Source organism: Crocuta crocuta, unplaced genomic scaffold, assembly GCF_008692635.1.
Source record: "Crocuta crocuta isolate KB4526 unplaced genomic scaffold, BGI_CrCroc_1.0 scaffold114, whole genome shotgun sequence".
Taxonomy (NCBI): domain Eukaryota; kingdom Metazoa; phylum Chordata; class Mammalia; order Carnivora; family Hyaenidae; genus Crocuta; species Crocuta crocuta.
In genome coordinates this window covers 39,438-49,333 of record NW_027530000.1, presented here as the reverse complement: position 1 = coordinate 49,333, position 9,896 = coordinate 39,438, and the positions used below count along the sequence as shown (strand labels likewise).

At 57.9% G+C, this 9,896-nt stretch overlaps 1 long non-coding RNA gene across 3 annotated transcripts in view; it reads left to right on the top strand.

Moving 5' to 3' along the window:
* The first annotated feature begins 1,652 nt into the window (after positions 1-1,652).
* Positions 1,653-9,896, top strand: part of LOC144231169 (uncharacterized) — a 28,113-nt gene continuing 19,869 nt past the window's right edge. For all 3 annotated transcript variants that reach the window (XR_013334999.1, XR_013335000.1, XR_013334998.1), the window contains exon 1: positions 1,653-1,968. This is a non-coding gene — a long non-coding RNA (uncharacterized LOC144231169). The remainder of the gene's footprint in view (positions 1,969-9,896) is intronic.

The window sequence follows — 9,896 nt, the reverse complement described above, 5'->3', positions numbered from 1 at the left end:
GCCCCCATAAATCTCTTCCTCTAAACAAGGTCTGTGGAAAGCGTTAGTATTTATAGCAAAGTGCTCACTGTGTTTGAGCGTCCTATGACTCCCTCCAAGGGGCACATTTATTACAGCTGCTGGGGGGACTGCAGCTCAGGTGGCTCCAGTGGATGAGAAATTGGATGATGCTGTGTTGGCACTCAAGTTCAGGAGGGAAACAGATGATCATTAGAACATTCTGGAGCTCCCCAGGGTGAGTAGCTGAACTCAGTGAAGAGCTTCAATCTGCCCCAGGTGTTCACAGCGCCCCGGGAGCAGGCATCTCTCCATCCTCTCTCCTTGCTGTCCCCTCATCCCACGGGAGGGAGGGAGCCGGCTCCACGCTGCCAGCGCCCCACACCACCCCTCCCTGCCCCGGGCCTTCCTGGGGACAAACCAGCAGAAGCCTCACTAGCTCTACTGGCTGACTCCAGTAGACACTACATTGTCCTCAGAGGCCGCAGCCTTGGCCTCCAGTAGCCCAGCTGCCATCGCCACCGATGGCTCCTCCTCCTCCTTTATTTGGTTAAGCAGAGGGCAGTGTGGGCAACAGAAAGTGTGTCATCAATGGCGGAGGCTGCTTCACACTGGTCTGGGCTGACCCAGCTGGCCCTACCCTTCTGTAGACAAGGGAGGCTCAGCTGCGGGGCCAGGCCCTGCCCGCCTCCCTGCATGGCTGGGCTCAGGGCACGAGCCTGGGAACACAAGCTGCAGGTGATATGCAGGATGGCTTTTCCCTCACCTCCTGCCGGCCTCTCCCTGGATTCATCCAGAACACAGTCCACATTCTCGGTGTCTAACCCGACACAGACAGACAGAGCCTGACCCTGAGACCTCCTGGCGTCCATCNCTGAGACCTCCTTCGGCGTCCATCATCATCATCATCAGTGCTGGCTGGGGGTCAGGCCCTTTAACGATGGCACTCGGGTGTCAGCATTGCACCCTCACGTGCTGGGGTCAAAAAGTGCGACCGGCCCTGAGCAAAAGACATTTCATCCACACCCGCTGAAGGAGCCGCACACCCAGGGGCCCGCACGCCGCAGATCGGTGAGCAGACTGGGTCGGTGCATCTCCAGTCACCGGCTGGGAGGAGCCCTCGTCTGTCTGGAAGACGCCCCGGGGCATCCGTGTTGGGCTCTGCTGGGGTCCTGGCGTCTGCGTGAGCGAGGAGTGTCCTGTCCGGATCCCGTGCTGGAAGAGGGAGGGCGTGGTGACACGGTGTGCAGCGTGGTCAGCGCTCAGGGCCTCGTGTGGTTTCCCGCAGCGGGGGGGGGGAGGGGCCACCACAGCACCTGCGGGAGCCTCTCTGAGGGGGCGGCACGGAGCTAGGCCTGGATGGGGCTGTGGGAAGAAAGTTCCAGAAACGCAGCCAGGGAAGGGCTTGGTGTGCTAGGGTTGAGGAGGGGACCACACGTGGTGTGTGCAGAGGGTGGCTCACAGGTCCCGTCCTCGAGCTCGGGCTCGAGGAGAAGCCCACGTGCCTCCCGACACTCCCTTCCCATGTAGACACGCCCAGGGTGGAAACCACGCCGCGTTCCCGGCCTCCCTTGCAGCCACCCGCCCTCACGTGACCTGCGCCCGCCAATCAGGAGCCTCCCGTGAGCCTCTGCTCAGTAAGCGCTCCTGGGCGGAAGACGGCGTCGGGACCTGTGAGGCGGCGTAGCCTGAGGGGACGGTGTTCCCCGGCAGGCGGGGACCCGGCGGCAGCGTGGGGTCAGTCGAGGGGACTTCCACGCCGCCGAGCCCGAGTCTCTGCCCCCGAGGGGCCCGGAGCGTCCTGACGTTCCCAGCAGCCGCCCAGGGCCGGCCTCCCCCGGAGCGAGTTGAAACGCGCGGGCGCAGACCCGCCCGGCCCCCCTGCGTCCCAGGCCGCGTGTCGCCTTGACCTCGGGGAGCACCTTCCCTGCCCTGTGCCCGACCCCGCCGTCCGCGCTGCTGTGGGTACAGGTAAGACCCTGATGACGTGGGAGCCGCGGGCGGGACCCCCCGCCCCCCCCGAGAGCGGGACCCGGTGTGTCCTCTGTGTCCCCCCTGCCGCTGGACCCCGAGGGCGGCGGGGACGCCGGGCGGCCAGGTCACACCCGGCCTGTGCGGGCACACCGGGCACACACGCCAACAGGTGTGGACGCAGAAGCGTCCCCGTGGACACGCGCGCAGCCACACTCACAGGTGACTGGCTCCACGCGGCGCCGCTCGTCGTGCCCCGGGAACTGCAGAAATGGACCGAGCCTGCGGGCCTTCGGCCCCTCGTCTCCCTCCTCCGACCTTCCCGCGGACGCCGAGCGCCCGCAGGTCCGCGGGGGCCGGTGCGGGAGGAGGCGGCGCAGGAGCGGCGCAGCCCCGGCCGGCGGGATGTCCCAGCTGCTGCCTCTGGGAGGGCCGCTGGGCTCCGCTGCGCAGGCCACACGTCGGTGAGGATCAAATGCTAATGGGCACATGTGTCCTCAGGGCGGAGTGTTGTGGCCATAGGTTTGGGATAAGGCTGTGTTACTTGTGCGTCAGCCGGGAGTTCTGACAGAGCTGCTGGGGACGGTAGCTCCGTCCGTAATCAAAAATACTGCTTGTTTTATAATAGTGAATACTGTTTATTCTCAGTTACGTCCCTCCCACAAATCAATTACAAGGGAAGAAAATCAGGTTTGAGAGAACCATCGTATAGTATATTGCACTTCAAATTATAATTCTGTAAAATTTCATTATTTATGTCTAGACCAAAAGAAATTGAATTTTGATCATCGAACTACGTTTCTTGCTGCTCTTAGGAGGATGGCTGTTTTTCTAAAGGCCTTTGTCTTATTTATTGAGCGTGTGTTTTCCTCCTGTTGCATCTGGAAGCGAGCAGCACTGTCGAGGTTTCCGGGAGCCTCTGGGAGTCTCAGAGTTTGTCCTGGAGGGTGACTCCGGAAGGACGTGATACTTGTCCTGGATAGTTTGCTTTCATCGTTACTGTCATTATCATTGCCATCCCTGTCGACATCACAGTCACCACGTCGTCATCAGTATCGTGGTCGCCAGCACCGTCACAGCCGGCACCGGACTGGTGCTCGTCCTGGCCCTGGCACCGCTCTGGGTGCTTTCAGTGTGGCGCTTCTTGGTCATCCTCTATCTGAGTGAAGAACCTGGGGCACAGAGAGGTGAAGAGGCTCCCCTCGTGTGGCACAAGCGTGAGGTGCACAGCCCGGACCCACACCCAGCAGCCTGGCCCCGGGTCCTGGCTCTCTGCCATCTCTGTACTGCATGACTCACCCCTGATCTCCACAGACAGCCCCGTCCCAGCCACTAGGGTGTCGTCCCCCGGCTGTNGCACCGGACTGGTGCTCGTCCTGGCCCTGGCACCGCTCTGGGTGCTTTCAGTGTGGCGCTTCTTGGTCATCCTCTATCTGAGTGAAGAACCTGGGGCACAGAGAGGTGAAGAGGCTCCCCTCGTGTGGCACAAGCGTGAGGTGCACAGCCCGGACCCACACCCAGCAGCCTGGCCCCGGGTCCTGGCTCTCTGCCATCTCTGTACTGCATGACTCACCCCTGATCTCCACAGACAGCCCCGTCCCAGCCACTAGGGTGTCGTCCCCTGGCTGTCTGCAGAGCGCTGCCCCCATACCCCCAGGCCTTGCCCAAGGGCGCCTCCTCCCGCCTCCCTCTGGTTCGCCTCCTCACGAAGCTCCTCCTAGCGTCTCTCCCCGGAGGCTCGCAGCACTGGTGCTGTCCTGACCCCACCACCTGCAGCCCAGTCCTGAGGATGCAGGCGGTGGCCCTCCCGCGGGCTACACATCCTAGTGCCCTGAGCCTCTTTTGGGAGGCCTGGGACAGCCTGTTGTTAGTCCAGCAGTGGCCCTGCTGGGGGACCTTGAGGCACAGGGTCAGGGAGAAGGAGGAGGTGTCTATCACCTGAAATTCCTGGTCTCACAGCGTCCTCACATCCTGGCCTACGGAAAGCGCGTGGCGCTGGTGTCCTTCCGCTGTGACGTGCATCCGCTGCCCCAGCTGGTCTGGAGCCCGCAGCTCTGGACATGAGTACATGATGTGAGCGCAGCTGAGAGCTTATGACTTAGAATGAATGGGATCGAAGCAGAGAGTGCTTGTCCTACCCCACAAGGTGGCTGTGCTGACACTTCTTAACTGAGGGAACAGAGGGAGCTCTGCATCTCATGTCCTTGCTTTATCTTACCGAGAATCTATCCTCTCTGTAAACTTACACAGTTTCCCTGCTGTAGCAAGATTAGGACACGGAATCCGAGCAGTGCGCGTAAAGCCAGGCTGGGCTTCCCACTGACAGCCACAGGAGCAAGGCCAGCCTCCTTGGGAGTGTGGGAAGTAGTGACCTCTCGGTGACCCTAGCCCTGGGAAAAGGGCCCTCTGGTCTCCCCCGGCCAATGTGGAGATGGGAAGAACCAGCATTAACAGTGCTGTGGACTTTAACTACAAGACCAGCCCCCTTGATCCTCATTCTAAGAGGTGGGGATTGTTCATCCTCCTTTTGCAGAAGAGGAAACTGAGGCATAGAGTGCTCATTCATTTCTCCAAGGGCACACACTAGTGAGTGATGGGTCTAGAACAGTCTCATCGCCATTATCACAGTCAACATACCCATTGTCACGGTTACCCCTTCTTCCTTTTCAGTTAATGAGTGTCTTCTTTATATCACTGATCTCTTGGAGAAAGAATGATTTTTGCTTGTGATTTGACTTGTTTCTCTAAAGTATAAAAATAACTTTTTACAAGTATATGCACATAATTCAGATACTTACAAAGTAAATATTCAGATACTGTGAAATTAAAACTGTTTTGTGCAGTAAGACAAGTAATTCATGTTCAGCAGTAGTATTTGGATGGGTCTCCTTTGTTTTTTGGCAAAGATACATAAAACATTTTATTTCAGCACACACAGGATAACACAGTACATGGTATTTGATAGGCATCACCTTCCACTGAATGATGTCATGGCGCTTCGGGCTGTTACCTTCCACCTGTGCTTTGTGATGCGGGCTGTCACCCATGACCCCAGCCAGCCTTCCCACCTGTCCTCATCCCTGCTCAGGACAAGCCTCTGCCCCGATCCTCTTTCTGTCCGAATCCCACTGTTTCTTGGTCATCAGCTCCTGATCTGCCTTTTCCAGGAGATCCACCTGCATGTTCTCCGAGGTCTCCCTCCTCATAGGTGATCCCACTCACTCCCTTATCACATTTTCTAAGAAACCACTCACTCCAGACCCTGGGATGGGTGTTAGAGACCCAGGGCAAGCCCTGCTGACCTTTCCTGAGCGCTAACAGGCACCGGGCATTTGCCTGTTTGATCTCCTTAGCTCCATAGCAGCTCTGTGAGGTCTGCTTCTATTACGTGTCTGTTTTGGGTGGAGAATGTCAGGTGGAGGTTGGCAGGTGAGCGAGTGAAGAAGCCAGGTTTGACTCCAGGTCTGCTGAATCCAGGGCTGTGCCCCTAATCCTCTTGCCGGTCCGTGGCCCCTGCCTGTGAGGAGGTCACCTTGTATCAGAGGACCCTTCACCTGCGTGTCCTGTGTCGGGGAACAGGCAAAGCAGAGTGTTGGGTGCAGCTAGAACTCATTTGTTTGCAGGTGACAGGTGCTGGTTGGCTTTGCACAAAACAGAGGATTTCAGATTCAAGCTGCCCCACAGTCCAGGGCCCAAATGGCCTTTCCAGGGCGGGCTTCAGACCCAGTAGCGCTGTTGGGCCCGACCTCTCTCTCCGGGTCACTGTCTCATTTCTTCTCTGGGGTCAGCGCCACTTCTCAGGCTCCCCTCAGGGCTGCAGCAGAGTCCAGACCGCGCACTGTTGGCTTCATGTCCACAGGAGGCCCCTGCCTTTGTCCTGGATTCCCGGTGGTGGAATGTTAGAGGGGATGCGGGTGTCCCTTGGAATAGAGGCCGTAGGAGCCAGTGTGTCCTCTGCCACATGGTCTTTTTATGCCTGCGTGGTGAGCAGCAGTGTTCCAAATAGGAGGTGCGTCCTGAGCCTGGGTGGTGGAGTGGTGGTGAGGGGACAAATCCACACCCAAGAAAAAATGAACAGGAAGCATGAGGNCCAGGGCCCAAATGGCCTTTCCAGGGCGGGCTTCAGACCCAGTAGCGCTGTTGGGCCCGACCTCTCTCTCCGGGTCACTGTCTCATTTCTTCTCTGGGGTCAGCGCCACTTCTCAGGCTCCCCTCAGGGCTGCAGCAGAGTCCAGACCGCGCACTGTTGGCTTCATGTCCACAGGAGGCCCCTGCCTTTGTCCTGGATTCCCGGTGGTGGAATGTTAGAGGGGATGCGGGTGTCCCTTGGAATAGAGGCCGTAGGAGCCAGTGTGTCATCCGCCACATGGTCTGTTTATGCCTGCGCGGTGAGCAGCAGTGTTCCAAATAGGAGGTGCGTCCTGAGCCTGGGTGGTGGAGTGGTGGTGAGGGGACAAATCCACACCCAAGAAAAAATGAACAGGAAGCATGAGGAATAAGCCTCTGTTATTTTATTATTATTTTTAACATTTACTCATGTTTGAGAGAGAGAGAGTAAGTGGGGGAGGGACAGAGAGAGAGGGAGACACAGAACCCGAAGCAGCTCCGGGCTCTGAGCTGGCAGCACAGAGCCCAGTGCGGGGCTCGAACTCACGGACTGTGAGTTCATGATCTGAGCCGAAGTCAGACACTTAACCAACTGAGCTGCCCAGGTGTCCCAAGCTTCTATTATTTTAAACTGGGGATCTGGAGATTTTTTGTTACTGCTGCCTAAACCAGCACTGCAGACATAATACGGGTCCACTGAGCGTGTGGGCCCAGCATCTGTGTCCTGCTCCTCCCACGGAGCCGGGTCCACACGGGGCCCCAGGAAGTACGTGTTGAGTGGTGGCCACCCACCGGCTGCCCACGTCACCCCTGGCTGCCTGGTCTCAGAGCTGGTCACTTCCGTGGTGGAGTCCCTCCAGCCCTTGCCTCCTGGTCCAGCCTGAAGTCCCTGCAAGGTCCCCGCGTGTCCCAGGGGCTGGTGACTCCGGCTCATCCTGCTTCACGGTGGGAACCAGTCTGGCTCCCGTCAGCTCCCCTCGTGTGATGAGCCGGCGTGTGGTGCGACCCGCCTGGAGATCGTCGCCGGGGAGCTGGCCTCACAGGGACACAGGAGGGAAACAGAGGTCATCACCGGTTTTCAGATTTCGTCGGTCTCTACGATCCTGGGTGAAATCGGGCACTGGCTGCTGGGATGTCCCCTGAGGTCAGAAAGGGCCAGGCCTGCAGGGTAGCATTTGCTCAGCTGCGGACCCACCTGGAGTCCCATCAGGCAGGAGGCTCGTCCCTCAGGAACCGTCTCCTCCTGCCGTGGGACGTGGTCCTGAAGGAGGCCTGTGTCCCCAGCGGGAGCTCCCTCTGACCCCGTGCGGTCCCGTTTCCGTCCACCCTCCCCCGCGGGGCCCTCCTTCCTGGAGGTCAGTGCAGTCAGTATATTCGCACCTGGGCGGTATCTGTCCTTGGGTCCTGTTCCGGGGGACGTGCGTGTGTCCGGGGCAGGCAGGGGTGGGGCGGAACGGGGGGCGTCTTGGGGAAGTGCTTGCTGAGAAGGAGGCCTGTGCCAGAGGGGCCTTCATGCGGCAGGTGGAGGTGGCTGAACTGCCCTGTGGGCTCGGGTCTGTGTACTTAGGATTAACAACCGCAAACCACACCTGCCAATCCCACACATTTTGAGAACACTTGGGAAAATTAGAATATAATCTGGGTGTCAGACTGGATTAGGACATTATGTATTTTTGGTAGGTGTGATAATGTCTGAAGGGGAAAATATTGCTCTCTTATTCTACTGCAAATAAAAACAAACTTTCTTTCCCTCAGTGACATGTGAGGGTCATTTTGTCCACAAAAGTAAAATGAAAATGGAATGCCTGGTGGCTCAGTCAGTTGAGTGTCCAACTTTTGATTTTGGCTCTGATCACGATCCCAGGGTCGTGGGATAGAGCCCCGGGTCAGGCTTTCTGCTGAGTGTGAAGCCGTCTGGAGATTCTCTCTCTCTCTCTCCCCCCTGCTTGTACACGCTCTCTTTCTCTCAATAAAAAATAATGAAAATACAATTGCTTCAAACAGGAAAACTGCGGGCATTTTGCACACACATGTGCGCACACGCTCACTAGCAGAATGGGTCAGCCGGCACAGCTCAGAATGGCGCGGGATTTTACATATCTCGACTTTGAACCTCCTCTCCTTCAGTGTTGTCCCCATCCCCGGTAACTGAGATTCAGCTCATTTGAGGAGAAGGTTGATGGTTTAGGGTCGAACACGGGCAGTTGTGTGCTGTTCTCACGTCTTCATCCCTCCTGCATCCTCACCTGTCCCGGACTTTGGGTTTGAACACGCGACTCGCTTTGGTCGATGGACAGAGTCAGGAGGGACGGGGCCGATTCCTCGCTGAGGACTGAAGAGGCCTCGAGTGTGTCCTGGGCCCCCTGACAGCTCTGCCCTTGTCCTGAGGACAGGCCTAGGCTGGCCCGCCAGTCCTGGGGGGTAACACACGTGGTCTGGATTCAGACCGGGCCAGAGGCGCCCCACCGGTGAGCCGTGAGTGGGTCCCGCCAGACCCCTGCAAGGCCCCCGTGAGGAAGGCGAGATTAGCCGACCCTCAGCAGATCCGCAGACCCGTGAGGACAGATGGCTGTGGTTTTTGGGGCCATTTCAGGGAGATTCGGTGTGCTGCATTCTGTGACAGTAGCCGACGGACAGGGTCCCCTTCCAGTGCAGGCAGCCAGGGATGCGTGTCGGTCCCTGTCCTACAAGTGCCTGGGCCCTCGCCCCACCGAGACAGCGACTCTGGAGAAGCTAGGAGCCTCCCCTGCCGCGTTCATTGATGATACCAGGTGCTTACAGGCTCCACTGCTTTTCAGATGCTGAATGGGCAGTTTACACCTCGTGTAATAAGCACAGAATTATTGCTTATGAAGATTTTGTGACTGCATTATGGGAATGATCGATCTTTGCTCAGGAGTTAGTAGGGAAAAAATACTGTCCTAACCAAGCCTCCTGGATGGTGACGTGCAGAGCGTTTCCCCCCAGCGGGGATCAGAGTGCAGGGAGCGGATATGTTCAGACGCGGGACTCCCCCCGAACACCCTCCCCAGTGGGGTGGACGACCAAGCTGTACCATGTCAGACGTGTGAGAAGCTGTCCCGTTCCCAGGAAGAGACTCCTAACCCTCATCACCAGCGCCGGACTGATGTGGGGACCCCGAGGCTACAGGGCCTGTGGCAGGTGGTACAGACTTGGCGAGAGCGTTCCATGCTTTTCCAGTCGTCCTGGGAGGGCAGCAACACAGCCCGCCACGTTATCACGTCATCAGGTCCCGGCAATGGGGCAGTGAGGGCTGGTACCCTCCCAGCCAGTTGAGGACATGGCAGGTCTGGGCTGGGGGAGCCACCTGGTGGCCCTGGACCCACACACACAGTGTTTTGGGCGACGTTAGAGGACTTTTGAAAAGCGTTCAGAAGTGTTCTGTCCCTGATCCCATGGGCGTGGGCCTGAATTCAGGTGCGGCCACGTGATGTGTTTGGGCCCATTGCAGNGCCTGGAGGGCACGTGTCCTGGTGAGAAGGCCCCTGGATGTCCCCATCCTTGTGACCTGCACGAACAGCGTCTCTCTCTGGCCCCACAGACCCGGGAAGATCACCTAAGCCGCGCTTATCCTGGACAACAGTCATCTACAGGCGCAGTGACTTTCAGAGTGTCTGAAATGTCAGTGGTCTTGTCTGTGCACACATTTTAGTTTGTCTTGTGTGTTTGTCCATGGACTGAAATACTCTCGAGGGGATCATCCCCAGATATTTGTACTTACCTATGAATAAATTAATTCCTTTTGTATCAGTTATTTCATCCCACAAGAATTGTGTTTTTACAGTGGCCTGACCTGGATA